At 42.2% G+C, this 17,267-nt stretch overlaps 1 protein-coding gene across 1 annotated transcript in view; it reads left to right on the top strand.

Annotated features, from left to right (window-relative positions):
* The window catches only part of JAKMIP1 (janus kinase and microtubule interacting protein 1), a 221,141-nt gene that overhangs the window by 85,518 nt on the left and 118,356 nt on the right, over positions 1-17,267 (top strand). The window lies entirely within an intron of this gene.

A 17,267-nucleotide genomic window follows, 5' to 3' on the forward strand; every position in this document is an offset into this window, starting at 1 on the left:
TATGTCTTTGAATCTTCAGCTGATGCTTCAGAGTGGTAAATCACGTTATAAGCTAACTTGCCGCTTGATAAAACATCTCTCCAAAATCTGTCAAAATGATTTGACTTGGATACAAACCGCTACATAGTCTGTTGGGTGTTTTGTTTTTTTTAAGCATTCCTTAAACAGTCTAGCCTCTGCAAACACATGCTTTGACTGACTGCAGCAATCATTGATGTGTGTAGCAACCTTGTAGTCCTGATTTGACCCTATTGAGCTGCATGTGTTACTGCTTTGAGCAATTGTGTAGTTTGGTTATTTGCATATGGAACGGAGGTCTGAACGTATCTCTCCATGGTGTAATCACTATCAGTAAGGGAGTAATCAGTGGAGTACTAATAAGAATTTGTTCATTCATCAATTATAAATATTTAAACAGTGTTAACCTTTTATAATTGTACTTCCTTGCAGCATCCTAGAGGCATGAACAGATCAGGAGCCCAATTCTTACTGTCAGTTTATTAAGCATAAACAGTGCACCTGAAAGTACAAAACAGAGGCACTGTGCCTGCTCTGGTTGCTTTGTTCTGTTGTACATAAAAGCAGTCTCAAGAGGTGTAATATTTATTGGAAAGCCCAGATACCTATAAGCAAAATGATAATTTTGGGACAGCATTTACAAAATGATTGTATGTAATAGGTGGTAGCACCACTCTGCATGGCACTGGGTAGGCCTCAACTGGGTTATTGTGTACAGTTCTGGACATGATATTTTATGAAGGAGATAGGAAACACTGAAGAGGATCCAAAGACAAATGACAAGGATGCTAAAAGGGTTAGAATACTAGCTGTGACAGGAAACATTGAAAAAGCTAGTTATTTTTAGAATGGAGAAAAAGAGATTGAGGTAGCAATTTTCAAATATTTGAAGGATACAAAAAAGGAAGAGAAGCGTTGTTCTTCATTGCTCAGAAGGCAGGATGTGAGTGGGTTTAAATTGCTCCAAAGAAGAGATAAATAAAATCTCAGGAAAAAAAATCCTAACTAGGAGGAACAGAACAGTGGGACAAGCTGCCTAGGGAAGCTGTGGGGTTATTGGAGGTTTTCAGGAAGAGGCCAGATAGCATTTGTCATAGTTTTAGGATTAGTGTATCCTACAATGCTGGGGATTGGATGAGACGAGCTGGGGGAGCAACTTTGTGGCAAGTGTACTAAAAGGTAAGCCCTGAATTCTCCCCAAGTGTCACTCCAATCTCCTTCACTTGCCCGGTATGTTGGTCTGCTTTCTGCATCCTGCTCCCAGCTCTGTGCTCCCTACCCAGTCTCTTCCTCTGCTTTCTGCTCCCGGCCCTATTTGCCATTGTGTTTCCCTGCTTCTTCCCTGATCTGCCACACATCGCACACACACAGACAACCTGTACCATTTGTAGTATGTGTACCCTGAGTTTGCCTGCCCTATACTAGACCCTGTGAATTCCTTCCAATCATATGATTCTCCCATGTGAACAAGTTAAAGTAGCCTGAAAAAAATTATTTTTCATGGATCTTGGTAAAAGATGCCTTTATATATGGGTTTGCAAACTTTTATGTAGCGAAGGCAATTTGTTCTTATTTGTTAACACTTAAATGGCTCCCCTATTCTTTATGTATCATTGTTTTTGTTTCAAATTTCATCCATTTTAAAATAATCTCTGTGCCCACCCATGCTTCAGATTATTTTTATTGTGGTTAACAGGCTTCTTTTTCTGCTTGATCTTTATATCTGATAAATGAGCTCCTCATTAAAGGAAGGTATTTGGATGACCTAAAATACTGATTTTTACATTAAGCCATAAACTGATCTCTTATTCGCTTACCATAATTAACTAAGTGGGTACTGATAGTAAATTGTAGGGAGCCTTACATTTTTGCAGGGAATTTTAATAAAATGGGGCAGATGAAAATTTGAGACTTTCAAACAAAATCTTTATTAGGTTGGCACAAGTGTCATCTTAAAGCTGGTGGAAAATTGCCATTTTGGTTCCCTGGGAAATTAAAATATTTTGACATTTGTTTTCATTGCAAGCTGAGGCAAAAGTTCTTGCACTGAATATTTTGCAGAACAGACTGTTATGAAAATTGTTCTTAAAGACAGTATCTTTTTACTCTTCCTCATGCCTATATCATCAGGCTGTTTTGTAAAATGGGGAATATATGAACAGGAGTCCGATCCCTTCTTCATGTTTCTCATGGGTCAGTCAGCAGAATTGCTGTGTGAATAATACAGCAAGTCCTACTGCCATGCCCCTCCATCTAAAATGAGACACAGCTCTTGTACCATTCTGACATCAAACTTTCAGTGCTTCTTAATACAACACATTAGGAAGCTTGCCAACTTCTTGGTCCTCTTAAATCCCCTAGGTAGAGTATATAGCCCTACTTGATAGCGTGCCTAAAGAAAATTCTCACCTGAAATTACAGCATTCTATCAAACTAGACAATTTGTTTCATATTTCTCAGTTACTTTATTTCATTTCTATTTTTATAATAAAGTATCTTTTTATTTAGTTTATGAATACAGCCATTACTATTCATTTCCCCTAGTTTTCTCAAGTTACAATTCTACCTTGATGATTTTTTATGTAACAAGAATCTTAAATGAGGAGTAAATGTTAAATACGAGTTAAAAAAGCAAACGAGATACAAGCAAACCTTAGAGGCTCGGACCTTACCAGTTGTTAGGACATAAGGCTAAGAGCTGAGGCAGAAGATGAAATCCTGGCTTCTTTTTAAGAGTGAATGACATGGTTTGGGATTTGACTGAGGGAAACTAACTTGTTTTGGGCCTAATAATGAAAGAAAACAACCAAAATTAAAGATAAAAATAAACAACTTTCAGGAAGGTAGAAACATAGGATCCAAGAGAGAACTAAATAAACAAAACAACTTGATTAGTGCAGAGATGAGATGAAAAGTGTTAAAAGAGCCCATTGTCCAAATACTTGAACAGCAACCAGAGCACATACTATGTTTAACAAAGAAACAAATTATGGGGTAATTCTGTTAACTTGACTCCCTTTAGATATGTTGTCTCTTGTATTTAAGTATACACATAATAAGGATTAATTTGAAGAAGAGCCTTCTAAATTGATCTGGGACATGGTTTGCTTTTAACATCGTTAGATAACAAGTTAAAAGTATTATTAATTGCTTGTTTTATCATTTAGAGGCTATATTTCAGAGCCAGATTACACTGTCAAGTGCCATGCAAGAAAATTAATCCTAACGTTTTTCTGTGCACTAAAAGCTATGGATGTTTTGGAGTAAGATCTTATGCAAGAGTCCACGAAAGCATGAATTTGTCTCCCCAGTTAACTATATATTGAATTGTTTTTAAGCATTTGAACTGCTTTTTGCTGCAAGATAATTCTTTTATAATAGTACATATATAGTGTGTTTTTAGTGTGTGTGTGTGTGTGTGTGTGTGTGTGTGTGTGTGTGTGTACATACATACATATACGTATAGATATAATATACACACATGTACGTGTATATACATATATACGTGTGTATATAAATATACGTATACATGTGTGTGTGTGTGTGTGTGTGTGTGTGTGTGTGTGTGTGTATATATTATACATACACATACATAGACACATGTACATACATATATGTATGTATGTATGTGTACACACACATACACACTCCCCTCTCCTTTGAGTATGTGAGTATGGATCCTACTGTCTGAATGTGTCTTTGCTCATGGGAGAGGACTCTTTTGAGTACCAGGGTGTATAGAGGTTGCCTGCATGCCTTGTGCTGTCTCATTCTCCATCACAATGTTATAAAGGCTGGCAGCTGCCATCTTTCCCAGTTCCCTCTTATAGCCAATGGTAACAAGACAGAGCCCAGCTAGTAGCTATCTGACCTCGCAGTTGGTTTTGGTAAATATTCTTCAGATTGTATAACATCCTTCAGAACTTCTAATTTTTCCCCACTAACTTCTGTTAACTGAACATAACTACCTATCTGCACAGTGCATTGATGTCCAGCCCCTGTGCCCTGGGGATCATACATGAAACTTTCTGTTGCCATCTATCGATGAACTGAAAGTACTAGAAGAAGATGAATGAGCAGATATCTTTTGCGTGAACAACACCCCTTATATCGCAGACTTTGTGCTGGTTTAGCTTCATTTATGTTTTGGATGCAAGGGCAGTGAAATGTTTGTCCTCGGGGCATGAAACAAGGGATGTAATTTGTACTTAGTGTGCCATGAATGAAAAAATAACTCTAATCAGGACCTTATTCATGATGTGCTGGGACAGTTTAACAATAAACCTGAGTAGACTCTGTTAAGAGTCTCTTTCTTATCCTACACTCATTGCATCCTATACACCTGCCAGATCTTAGGCGTAACTGAAGAGAGCTGTTGTTATGAGACACAGTCCAGACGAGGCAACAGTGGTCAGGTTCCTCCTGCTCAGTGAAGTCATCAGTATCTCAGTTCTTAATCATTGTGCTATGTGTATGAGTTCAGCTCAGCATTATAGATGAAGGTTATGTGGTACTGAGAAATGGGGACATAGCAGCAGGGTGCACCATAGCCAGCAATCTGAGAGTTATTGTTGGCAGTCCCTTGATATACTGGAAGACTGTCCTCATATAGAGGAGTTATCGGTGAATCCAGAGATGGTTGAGCATACCAATCCAAGATTCAGGTATGTGATGGATTAGGTAGGTTATGGTAATGTGCTTAAATTCTTCTAGACTGACTGAACTGAGATGCATGACAAGACAGGTTCATGGCTGGAGATAATACCATAGGAACAATTCTAAAATGCCAGGATAGGCTCTTTACATAGAAGTGAGGCATCACTTTTCCTCCTCTGTGCAAAGATAAACCTGCTGCTGGGATGTGAGTAATCTCTGACAATAAACCATGATAAGACTTCAGTGGACTGAAGGTAAAAGTGTGGTGTCAGACAGATGCATGTCCACTGTGTGGTCACATAATCAAGTAGAGAAACTAAGGCAAAAGACTAACTGCTTAGGAAGCTGTTGACTGAGCATCTTTCATGTTGTTTGCATGCTGTTGATTTGCTGCTGCTGTTTTTCCCCCAAATTAATTGTGTTCCCTCCTGCTTTATAGATTCATAGATGTTAGGGTCAGAAGGGACCTCAATAGATCATCGAGTCTGACCCCCTGCATAGGCAGGAAAGAGGGCTGGGTTCAGATGACCCCAGCCAGATGCCTATCTAACCTCCTCTTGAAGACCCCCAGGGTAGGGGAGAGCACCACCTCCCTTGGGAGCCCGTTCCAGACCTTGGCCACTCTAACTGTGAATAAGTTCTTCCTAATGTCCAGTCTAACTCTGCTCTCTGCTAGCTTATGGCCATTTAATCAAATTTATTTCATTTTCTAACTTTTACAAAGAACCCCTACATTTTTAACCTACTTCTTATTGCTATTGTCAGCACCTAGTAGAAGGGGAAACAAGTGATAAGCACTCTAGTGTACAGGTTGCAAGCCTTGTCCATTCAGCACAGGGTAAATATCTTTTAAAAATGAGTATATTAGCTGTTTCTTCTGTTTTGAAGAGTTGCATATACTGAGTAGATACTTGGTATATTAGTTAGTCTCAACTAGGATAACAACTGATGAGCCGTAGGGCTGAAGCTTTATTTTGAAAAATCTATGAAAGTCTGATCAGTCCCTGAACAGACAAATTCCAGCATCCTGATAGTAGACAAGCCAAAGTTGCATGCAACAGTTTGCCTGTCATTCAAGTGACAGCAAAAGCTTGTGCAAAGGAGATGGCACTAAAAGATTTCCTAGCACTGTTACAGGTGTCCTTCAGTGCCAAAGCTGATCCCTAAAACATGTTATCAAAACCAACACTTATACTTCCTGTGTTTAAAGGTTGACATACAGAGGGCATATCTGGACACAGAAGTTGAGACTGTAAGCAGAGCTTGGTTTTGTCTAATAAGGACAGACAGCCTAAAGTCTCCAGAGAGAAAGTCAGTAGACCATACATGGCACGAAGTGCTGGGGAAATGAAGTAACCTGCAGGTCAAAAGATGCTCATGGTATCAACATGGGTTCTGGTGATGTAGCCATCAGTACTGACATCTACTAAGGAGAAAATGGGACAAGCATCAGTGTCAGAGCATCTACCAAGATTTGATGCAGATTCCAGGAGCAAGGGAGATTATATACTTTAGCGCTGCCCAAAGGAAGTTTCTCTTCACTATCAAAGGAGAGGAGCATGCATTGTTGTCTCTACATAAAGGAAACCCCTCTTCTGAGTTTAAACAGGTTTGTTGGTTTCTTGTACTCGACTCTATGACCACCAGTTCATGAGGACTGGCACTGGTCTGAACAATACCTGAAGACCCATTCATGCTTTTAGAGTGTACCACTAATGCCGTTAGTTGTATCTTGTATGTAAAAGGGTTCTTTGATGTAAGGAAGTTTTGAAAACCACCTTGTCAAGAAAGAATACTAAGAGGGAGAAGAGGGTACAAGGATAGGAGGAAAGGGAGGATTGAAGTTGTTTGGCTGGTGTACAACTTATTGGTTGAGGGTTTTTTTTTTAATTTTGTTTTTATTGTTGTGGTGGGAGTATGGGCAGAGATTTTTATGAAGGTAGGCCAGGTGAAGAAAGGAATACAAAAAAAAAGTTGGCACTGTAGGCAGTTAAGATGGAACAACTCCTCCCTGCCTCCCCCCCATTGGTAAGTTCATTTACATAAAAAGGAGACAGTGAGGCAATTTAAACAGGGAAAATGGTTCACTATAATAAGGTTATTGTTACTGAAGAAATCTGGTGGTAGAATGGAGACTGGCAGGTTTGATATCAGGAAGACAGAAGTGGGCAATGTATCGGTAAACATATGGTATATCTGCTGCTTCTCCCACATCTAGTCTCTGAGTGGAGAAGGGGGTGGTTACTAGAGGCTGGGGAGGGAGCCAGTCAACTCAGTGTTTGGTTGAGGGTCAAGAAGCAACTAAGCAGGCTTTGCCCCATTGTAGGGTTTTTAACCATCCTATGGAATGCAAATTAATATATAACTGCTGTTACAGTCTTGTACTGGTCCTTATACCTTGTTGATCTGAGCCCTTCTCAGTAGTACATTAAAAACAACACTAACCTGTTTTATATGGTGGTGTTTTCATCCACTCCAGGGAGAGAAGCGGGTGTTCAGGGAAGTGTTTTGTTTGAGGGGGGGAGAATATGGACAGTAAAAAAAGGCCTGAGGTTGAATTGATTCACTCTTTGTAGGTTGCTCCGAGATGTTTACATTGAAGTGATAAGCGAAGGAACAGACATTCACTTGATTCCAGAAATGCAGCCACATGGAAAACCATAAGCTCCTCACATGGTTTTCCCCTGCCCACCAGTACTATTTCCATCTTGCTCAGGGAGAAGGGATACACAGTAATATTTCTAAAAAATCCAAAGTTCAATGCTCAGCACAATGGTTAGTGTGTCCTATTGAAATGTGTAGAGTGATTTGTTTTAGAAATTATGAAATTTCTGCAGTGGCATGTTGCTTTAAGTACTTTTATGCCCAAAGGATGGATTCCTGATGGCCTGGTGGTGGCAAAAGTGGCTGCTGTGCTTGCTACTTCTTTTATTTCTTGCTCTTCTGTAATGCTGGCATTTTGTAATCTATCTTCAGTTGGTGGAGAATTTACTTAATCGCTTGGCAATGTGCCTGAATGCTTAATTGCCCTCCTTGTTCAAAACTTGCATCATGTTTCTGGTTTGGAATTTTTGACCCAACTGTTGCAGAATGCCTCTCCATTTTAGTGTGCTCTACAATGCCTGCCAAAGGAGACTATAAGTCTTCTAGTATTTAAGGCAGAATTGAATTGCTCCCAGTAGGAGGGAAGAGGTGAGAGTTCATGGCATTTGAACAGATATTGTTTTCTACGTTGCTTCCCTGCATTGCAGTTTTTCAGTGCCCGTCAGAGGCCTTGTTACTTTGCTTGTCTGGCACTTGGCTGTCATCCTTCTGCCATACAAAACCATGATAGGCATCCTACAGTCACTCTAAATCTGTGCCTGTGATTAATATCTTGGGTTTTTTTTCATTCTCTGAGACCCAAGACCTGGGAAGCTATTCTGCAGGCAGTGTGATTGATCCTCCTCCAATTTCTCTAGCAGTTCCTTTTAGCCAAGAGCCAGCTCCCTTGGAAAAGATCAAATCAAACAGCTTATTTCACTGAGACAGCTACAGTTTCAGTGTGATCGATGTGACTGAAAACTGCTTTTTGCAAAGGGTTTTCTTGGTGGCCTAGCTGTGGTTCATTAGAGTTCAGATTGTCAGCTCAGTGCCTGAGACCTTAAACTGGCATAAACATGGGGGTGTTGTCCCCAAAGGACAGTGAGTTCGTGCCCGGTGCGCTTGTGCCAATAAACACACAGGGGTGAAGGATCCAACTTAACCTTTATTTCCTGCGCAGAAAGTGGTGCTTGGCAATCGTTCGCAAAGCAAGCACCCCCACCCCAGTGGGCGTCTGCCTTATATAGCTACGTAACAGGTTAAACTTGCTGATGTGATGAAATGTGTAGCAAGCCCAGCAAGTAACCCCCCTTCCAGCTCCCCCCCAAGTAACCCCCCTTCCAGCTCCGGAACTTTGTTGATACAGCTTTTCCTCTAGCGAGGCCAGCAACTATAAACAACTAAGCAACAAGCGATCTCCCCCAGCCTAAACAACCTACTCTATGCCCTTGGTTAGATAAAATACTTTTTCAGAACACAAAGCTGTTCCTGAAGTAGAAAATGCATAGTAAGAGGTCAAGGGATCTCTGCTGGACATGACTTCCAGCCCTACTTCTGTCCCTAGGGGTTTAGCCAGGTGCCCCTGAAACAAGGGGTGCTTATCAGGGGCTGCTACTCAGGCAGCAGGATTGACTTAGACTAGCCAGCAGCAGAGTAGGTGTGATGCACCCTAAAGGAAGCATCATTCTAAGTGCTTGTACCTTCGAAGGCAGAAACAGAGAAAAGGCAGAAAATGGGAATTTTGGAGGATCTAGAATTCCTGAAGAGCTCTGAACCCTAACCCTAACAGAGCCGTTATTGAATTCCCCCCTCTGTAATTATGCATTGCTACAAAATATTTTTAAATGAGATCATTACAGAATAGGAAAAGATGTTGCCTACCTTGGGTATTTTTGGTTAATGTCACTATGATCTCTGAACAGCCCTGTAGAATCAACCCTGGTTTACTGGTGTTCTCAGTGGAAACAGGAGTGGCCTGTCTTGGATTTGAAGGTCAGAGAATTGTTGAAGAGGGAGTATAGATTAGAATTTAGCCTTGTCTGTGTGTTGTTTCTGTGATCAGTGGAAATGCGATCAGTGAGACTCAGAATAGCAGCTGCCAACAAAAGTTGACATGTTTCTACAGCATATGAGGAGCTCAGACTGCTCTAATATATAAAGCTTGGAGGAAAGAAGGTTATTTTTTTGAATATATCTAATAAATACTAACAAACATGATTTGACATGTGGGAATATAGTCACCTTGTTTGAACTATGTGATGATCTAAGTTTACGTATGAGTGAGGTGACAGCACTTTTTATTCTCTTTCCCACCTTTGGTTATAAACATACAGAAAACAGATAGAGACCAGCAAGCGTTGGGCTTTTAAGCAGCATAGTCCTTCTGTACACTTTTAATTGCACCTCAGGGAATGACAAAATTATGAGCCTGCGCAATTTTGCATGTAAAACATATGACCACACACAATTGCATAGTTTTGCATAATTTAACCTGGGCAGGCTCTGTGTCTCCAGCTCTGTGGGGCTTGCCCCCTCCTCCTCCCCCCTCCCCCCATGGTGCACAGCCCTTGCCACCGGCAGCAGCAGGCAGACCCCCTTGGTGGCGCACAGCTTTGGCAGAGTCCCAGGGGCTAAACATGGTGGCATGGAGCCAGCCTGGCCAGCTGGCTGGCACGTGCCTCCAGTCCAGATTAGGCTGGCTCTATGCCAGCGCATGGGGTTTGTGGCACTTCAGGCAGGAGATATGTGACATTGGACCGGCCCAGGCCGACTCCAGCAGGAAGTTGCACATGGAAGCTTGGAGTCTGCCTGGCATGATGGCGCACATTTCCCCTTGGCTTCCAGTCTCTGTGCCATCAGGCCGGGCGGGCTCTGTGCCTCCATGTGCAGCTTTCTGCTGGAGTGCTGGAAGCTCCACATGGAGCCCGCTCTGCCCGATGGTGTGCTACTCCTACCTACAGTGCTACAAGCTGCATATGCTGGCACAGAGCCAGCCAGTCTGGTCCAAAGGCATGTGCCAGTGGGCCAGGCCAAGCTGGTTCTGTGCCGCCACATGCAGCCCTCAGGACTCTGTGCATAATTTTGAATTTTTTTGCGCATAAGTCCCTGGAGTGCATTTAATGATGATAAGGAGTGTTGGCAGCTTGCTGATCAATCTGCTTGTAACAGGATCAGTACAGAGATAACATGGAGCATATAGATAAGCTTTGCCCTTTGTTGCTAGTGAGGAAAAAGCATATTTTATAAATGCAAGCCAGAGTTATCAAACTATAGTCTGTCGGTCTCTGAAAATTTGTCAAGTCATAACCACGTTTTAGATCTGGAGGAATTGCAGGAATTTATGATAGCTACCTACCTTTTTTGACTCGTAAATGCCTAAAGGTGCTAGTACTATTAGCATAATTTAGTTAACAGAGCTGCTAAAGTACAAGGTGCAAATCTCATATAAAATCATGCATTGTCAAATAATTTGACCATCATCAATTTGATTTGGCAATACAGTGGATGAATCGTCTTTAAATTGCAGTAGACCTTAATAATAATTAGTCAAATTTGGTCAAGAGAGAGTTGGCACATTTAGCATTCTAGACCAGCTGTATTTTTAGTGAAAAGTACTTCTTCAAAAGTCTGGTATTCATTTGAATTAATTCTAAGTTGGTAGTCTAAAAAAACTGACCAAAAGCGACCTCATTTATTCACGATGGTTGTTGCTTTACTGTGTGAACTTGGTTATTGTCTGAGGGATTTGTATTTAGGAATTCATGTTTCTCATTGATGGAAAGGCTCCTGCTAACTTCAGTGAACATTTGGATCAGGCAGTTAGTGTACTAGCAGAATCAAGTTAACATAGTTTGTACAGTGAAATGCAGACTAATAAAAAGATTTCAGATCTTAGTTTTTGTTAAGTAAAGTGACCCTGCCCACATTTGATTTACCAGTTGCTCTATGATGAATAATAATGCCCTTGGCTGCTGGCATTGGATAGAATAGTAGTTCTCTTTTCAGACCATAGTTTATGATAGACAAATTTAGTGAGAGACATATCGTAAAGATGACCTGGATCTGTATGTTTACATTGAAGTTTAAATTTATTAAAGTTTAAATTGGAGAAATATGGACTGAGTGCTACCTATGTTGATGATTTAATACTGTTACACAACTTTTATAGTTGATAAAGTCTTTCCTATCTGTTTGATCAACAGAGATACTGGTTTTCCCTGATAAAAAATGACAAATTCTCTGATCAAAAACCCGTACATCCTCTATTTAAAATGAAATGTCACTATATATAGGTATCAACTGAACACAATATTTTATTGATATATTTACAATTTTAAAGCAATTTGGAAACTAGTGCATCTATCACTATAGTAAAATTAATTTTAAGTACCTATAAACTTTGGTATTTGATTTTGGGGTTTTTTATCATGGAAAATTAACTCCTCCTGCCCCCTTAGCACACCAGGACCCAGGTCCAGGCCCCTCACTCCCTCCCACAGCACCCCCCACCTCTGGTCCTGCTGGTGCCTCTCGCCCCACATCCACAGCCCTCTGCCCCCCCCACCAGTGCTGCCAGAGGAAGCCCCCAGCTGCCAGGGCTACAGGGCCAGAGACCCAGGTCTGCAACTCCCTGCCCCACATAATAGCACCCAAGGTCCAGCTGCCACCTGTGGGAGGCAGCAGCTGCTGTGACCTGAGCATGGAGCTTGGCTTCCCCCTCCCCCCCCATGCAGGTGGCACAGCTGGAGTGGAGCTGGGATGGGGGCAGTGCAGGCTGTGGGCTTAGGTGGGGGGTGGGTCTGGCTTCCCACCATCACGCACACTCCCAGGAGTGCAGGGGCGGACCCATGCCCCCCAGATCTGTTCATGGGGTGGCAGTGGGTGCAGGTGAAGGCTGCCCACTGTGGGCTTGGGCTCCCCACCCTGTTGCCCTGCTCTGCTCTGCTGTGTCGGGTCCCGTGCAGGGCTGCAGAGGCCCTGGGGAGTGCAGCAGTGCAGCGAGCCTGAGCCCACAGCAGCCAGCCTGCACCTGCACCTGCCCCATGCACAGATCTGGGGAGTATAGGTCCCTCCTGCCCCTCAGGAGTGCACACAGCAGTGGGGAGCTGGCCTCACCCCCACTTCCCCCCAAACAAGCTACCCACAGCCCTGTCCTGCTCCCTGCCGGGGCCCTGCAGCCACACATTGTGAACCCAGGCCCCAAACTCCATGCACTGCCCTGCTGGGTAGCAGCTCCAGCCCCAGCCCAACTCCCTCCCTCGCTCCGTCCCTTCCTCCCTCATTTCCTCCCTATAGGGGCCTTGGTCACCACCACTAGACTCACCTGTGGGAGCTGCTCTCCAGGCTGCTTGACAGGCATCTACATATACATGCACATGGTGCCCCCTACTTGATGCCTCTCTTCCTGCTCCTTTGCAGGCTGGAATTCTGCCAGCCTGCAGAGAGCTCTTTGCAAAAGAGCAAAATCCATGTGTTTCTTTGTTACAATGTAAAAGCCACGTTTTTCTCAGGCAAAAGGGAAAAATTCATGTTTTTTTCTGTTTTTCCATGGGAAATAGAAAACCAAGATCCCTGCTGATCAGTCTACAGTTTGACTTCACCTATGGTTTCTCCTTTGTTAGAATCTATGAAATACTAAGTAGCTAGTAAAGGAGAACAAAACTAGTTTGATATATTTGGCAAGGAGGCAGTTTGTTTGCTGAAAGAAGATCTTTATATTTTGGTAGACAGTCCTTTGCTACCCTGTGGCTGTTTACATTTGGACAGGAAGTCAGGCAAGGAGAAATGATCTTTAGCATTCCTCCCCCAAAAGCTTACCGTTACTTGGGCAGCAACACTGTATCTATGTGCAAAGACTAAAGGTTTCATTTATAAAGGAAAATGGAGTAAGTATTCAAATCAGTTGTATCAGAGGGTAATGGTTTTGAATTGGCTACAAGTATCCTCACAGGTCTGTCAGGTTTGTTTTATATTAATTTTACACTTAATGCATAAAACTGTTCAGAAATCTCTCAGTAACTGTGTCAATGGCATTCATGAATTGCTCTGTAAGTCAGGTGCATATGGGACAGCCCTGTGAACAGGGAAAAGGGTTTTTGGATTTCAAGGGAAGGGTTGTAGAAGAAAGGGCCAAATTTAGGGCCATCTCTCTTCCTCTCAATTTAAACCTCAGCAGCCCAGCAGCATGTTACCGCGATTCCATGCAGGCAATTTTCCATCTTTCCTGACACTGTAATAACAGGGAGAGACTGTTTGATTTGTATTGTAAGGTCCTCAGGATTTATCTTGTTTATTGGGATATGAGGTGTGATACACATTTGAAGTTGCTATATAAATTGCAAGCCACTGAGCAAAGTGAAAAGATACATTTACGAATGTCACTGTTGCTTAAGCTTTGTTAAATTAAATATGAGAGACAGTTGTCATTATTACTACTGAATAGTTAACTATGCGTTGCAGTAGAAAGCAGTGATATGGATGAGATTTGTCTTTCTTTTTTCAGTTTGGGTGAAAGAAATAGTAATGTGCTGGCTTGGGGATTTTTCATACTTTCAAAATGCATTTCAAGACCTATTTCTCACTTATTAAAAATACTTTTTTGGAACTCTCTCAGTGTTACTCAGTCTTAAACTGCCTTTCAGTCAGTATCATATGATTGACATTTAACTAATACATTTTGGGATGTAATATTGCAGATGGATTAAACCTATCAAGATATGAAAAGGTTTTATTTAGTTTTAACTGTCACAACCCAAGGGTGTGATTTTGTTTGTGTGCGCTTTGGCACTGCTAAATTATTTCCTGCCACTAGGAGCTTTCTTTGCAGGGTGCATTTCTTAGTTGCAAAGAGAAATGCACGGTGCAAAGGAGTTCCCGCCATTCGTACGCAAATTTGTGTCCCACTATTGGCCAGTTCTAAATTATTCCCACGTGGCAGCTAGTGATTGGCTTGCTAGTCGTATAAGAGGCTTGAGTGGTTTCCGCCCAAGTTGGAGAACTCTGAGGAGATCCCCGCAAGGGAGGACTCCACAACCATCTGGAGGAGAAGAACTTCACATCTTGTGAAGATCTCTAAGCGCTGCGGAGCCTATCGAACCCAGCGCAGGCTATAGGGGTCTGATCAACCTCTGGCCGCTCCCCGTTGCCGAACGATCCCTCGACGAACCCCTTCCCTGCGCGCAAGTTCCATGGAGCCTAGCAAACTTCGTGTGAGTGTATCCAGAGCTCTACCCGGGTTCGAGTCCTGCAGGTTTATCTTCCCGTCGCCGAAAACCCATTGCGACATACTCTCGTGTTTTGCATCTTCCCGTCGCCGAAAACCCCCTGCGATGTACTCTCGTGCCCTGCAGGTTCGAGTTTTTGTTTTGTTTTGTTTTGTTTTGTAACTGCAACTCAAGCAAGTTTTCCTGCCTGCACCGCGACCATCTACGGTGTAAGTAAAATCATCTTTAATCAACCGCTAAGCGTCCGTGCCTAATTCTAGCCCGCCGGCCTGCATTCCCCAACCCGGCGTGTCCGGGCTGCTGGGCACAGCCCACCGCGCGCAGGCCCCCGAGGGCCTCGGACTGCTCCCGGCCCGCACATTAACTAAGTACTGTAACTTTTTTTTTCTTTTCTCATCAATAATAATAATAATAGATACGTGTTAGTGAGATTAGTATGTAGTCAAAATTGGATGCTTAAATCAGCCTCTAGTTCCACATTTGACAATTTGGATTAATACAAATAGATGAAAAGATGCCTAAGTGTTGGTCTGAGATTTGTTTTAAACTCACTTATATAAGTAGGTGGACAAACAGCTCTGAAAACTGCAGTTGTCTGTTATTTTCTGTAGGCGTGGTATTTATTTCTATGACTATAACACAGTGTAGATAATATGAAGAGTGTTACTCCAAGACGTGTGGTCTGTATTTCCAGTATCCAAATTGAGGAGCCTTCTAGGAACGTGCTCTTTCCTCAATGCGTGGCTAAAGTGATAGTGTTTTTGTTGTAAAATGTTACTGTGACATCTAATTTAGAGCGTTCTCACTTGCCAGCTTTGAGTATACTTTTATCCCAAGTGAATTTTATTCGGTTAATAATTCTACTCGCTTACAGTTTTCAATAGGATTTCAGGTTTAAGTGTTACAGTTCTTCTTTCCCCTGCTGCTCTTTAACCTCATTCTGGTATAAAGCATCAGCACCACGTGGCATGTGTGCTTTTGTAGTGTCTGGGTAAAGCAGAGCTCTCTGAACTCTCTGCTGCTCTGTGACCTTGTTTTAGATTAGCGGATCGTGTGTCAAACCTATGTTGTGGCATTCATTATGCTGGATGTAGCAGGAAGATATTACTGACAATGATCACTTTGGAATATATTATTCTGTTCCAAATACACTACCAAAAGAAAAGCAAACCTATCTCTGGACATTTTTTTCTAAATTAGTATATAATTCCACATGGAAAAAAACATCACTTCTCATGCAGCCTGCTGAGTGTGATTTCATAATAAGGTTTCATCACAGTGTGTATTGCTGTAATAGGCTATAGTAGTTTTTCTTCTAGCCCATAGAGTCCTTGACCTACATTTTCAAGAACTTCTATTGATTTTTTTTTTAGGTGACCAATTTCAGACCTCTTAAAGAGCTTGATTTTTTTCAGAAAGCACTGAGTACCAAGGCACTGCAAATAGAGCTCATAAGATGTCACATGTCAAATTGGTCACCTTAAAATCAAGGTATCCAGCATTACCAGTCGCTTTAAAATTTAGATTCTAGACTTTGGCTTTTATCTCTAACCTTTCTGTTGGCAATTGTAGATTTTAATCAAAAGTTGCTTCAGTTCCCTTCAACATCTGAAGAAAACATCCCTTCTCACTCTAGGATGAAAGGAGGAATAGTGAAAACATCAGTTAAAATACTGCCTCTTCTGTGGACTTCCTGTACAAATGTAGTCAAATCATTTATTCAACTTGTGCCTCGACTTTCTCTCGTTCAAGCAAGTCTAAAGCTTTACTGCTACACAGAAGTGTTCTGAAGATGTATTTTAATGCCTTGCAAAGCTGAGACAGTGTGGACATGAATGAAAAGTAAATAGACATTGTTCATGACTCCATCAGTATGGGAATGTTTCCTAAAAACCCTCTCCCCTCTACTCCTAAACACAGACTCCCAGTTTCTCAGATGGACTCACCTCCCTTGGCTGGTTCTACTTCTCAGAGGGAAGCAGGAGGGCATAGGTGTCATCAAGAAGGAGAGCCACTGCAATCTTTAGGGATTTGGGGAAGAAATATGGGGGAAGCCGGTTTAGGTCTTACTGAGTCATATTTTGCCATACCTCCTACCAGGGTGTTACCAGATTTGCTCATTACTTTGAGGTGTGCTCATTTATTAGGGGTACGTTTCAGGGTCTTGGTAATTCTGTCAATGTGCTGCTTGTGTTACTTGTGTTTTTATATGGAGCTGTATCTCTCCCTTCTGCAAGTCGTCACCCCCAATGGAGCTATCTTGCAAGACTCAGTTTCAATGGGGCTGGGTTCCTCCAGTCACCAAATCAGTCTCTCTCCCTCTCTCCCTCTCTCCCTCTCTCTCTCTCCACGTGTGACCCGGCCGGGTTGATCAGCATGGTCAGGCTGACACCCTAATTTGCCAGGAATCAGTTCATCAGAGCAACAATAAACTGCAGTCAGACACAAGCACACAGGTGAACAGAATCCCTCTGAATCTGGCTGGGTGTCCAGCTGACACCCTCATGGGCCAGCATTCAGTTCATTAGGGCACGTCTGAGTCAAACTGGGTCAATCAGCCTGTACAAGCTGATCCCCTTATGTGTTTCAAACTCAGCACGTCTCAATCTTTAGCCCCTTGATAAGCGGACCCCACAGTATTTTTGGGTTTCTCAGGGATCTTTAGCTTAGGTAAAAGAAGTGTTGCTGCAGAGCAAGTGGGGAAGGAGAAGTAGAGGAGGAAAAATATACCCAGTTACTTCCGGTTTGACTATAAAAGTTATTTATTGCTAAGTATATGAAATATAT

This window comes from Alligator sinensis, unplaced genomic scaffold, assembly GCF_000455745.1.
Source record: "Alligator sinensis unplaced genomic scaffold, ASM45574v1 scaffold421_1, whole genome shotgun sequence".
NCBI lineage: Eukaryota > Metazoa > Chordata > Crocodylia > Alligatoridae > Alligator > Alligator sinensis.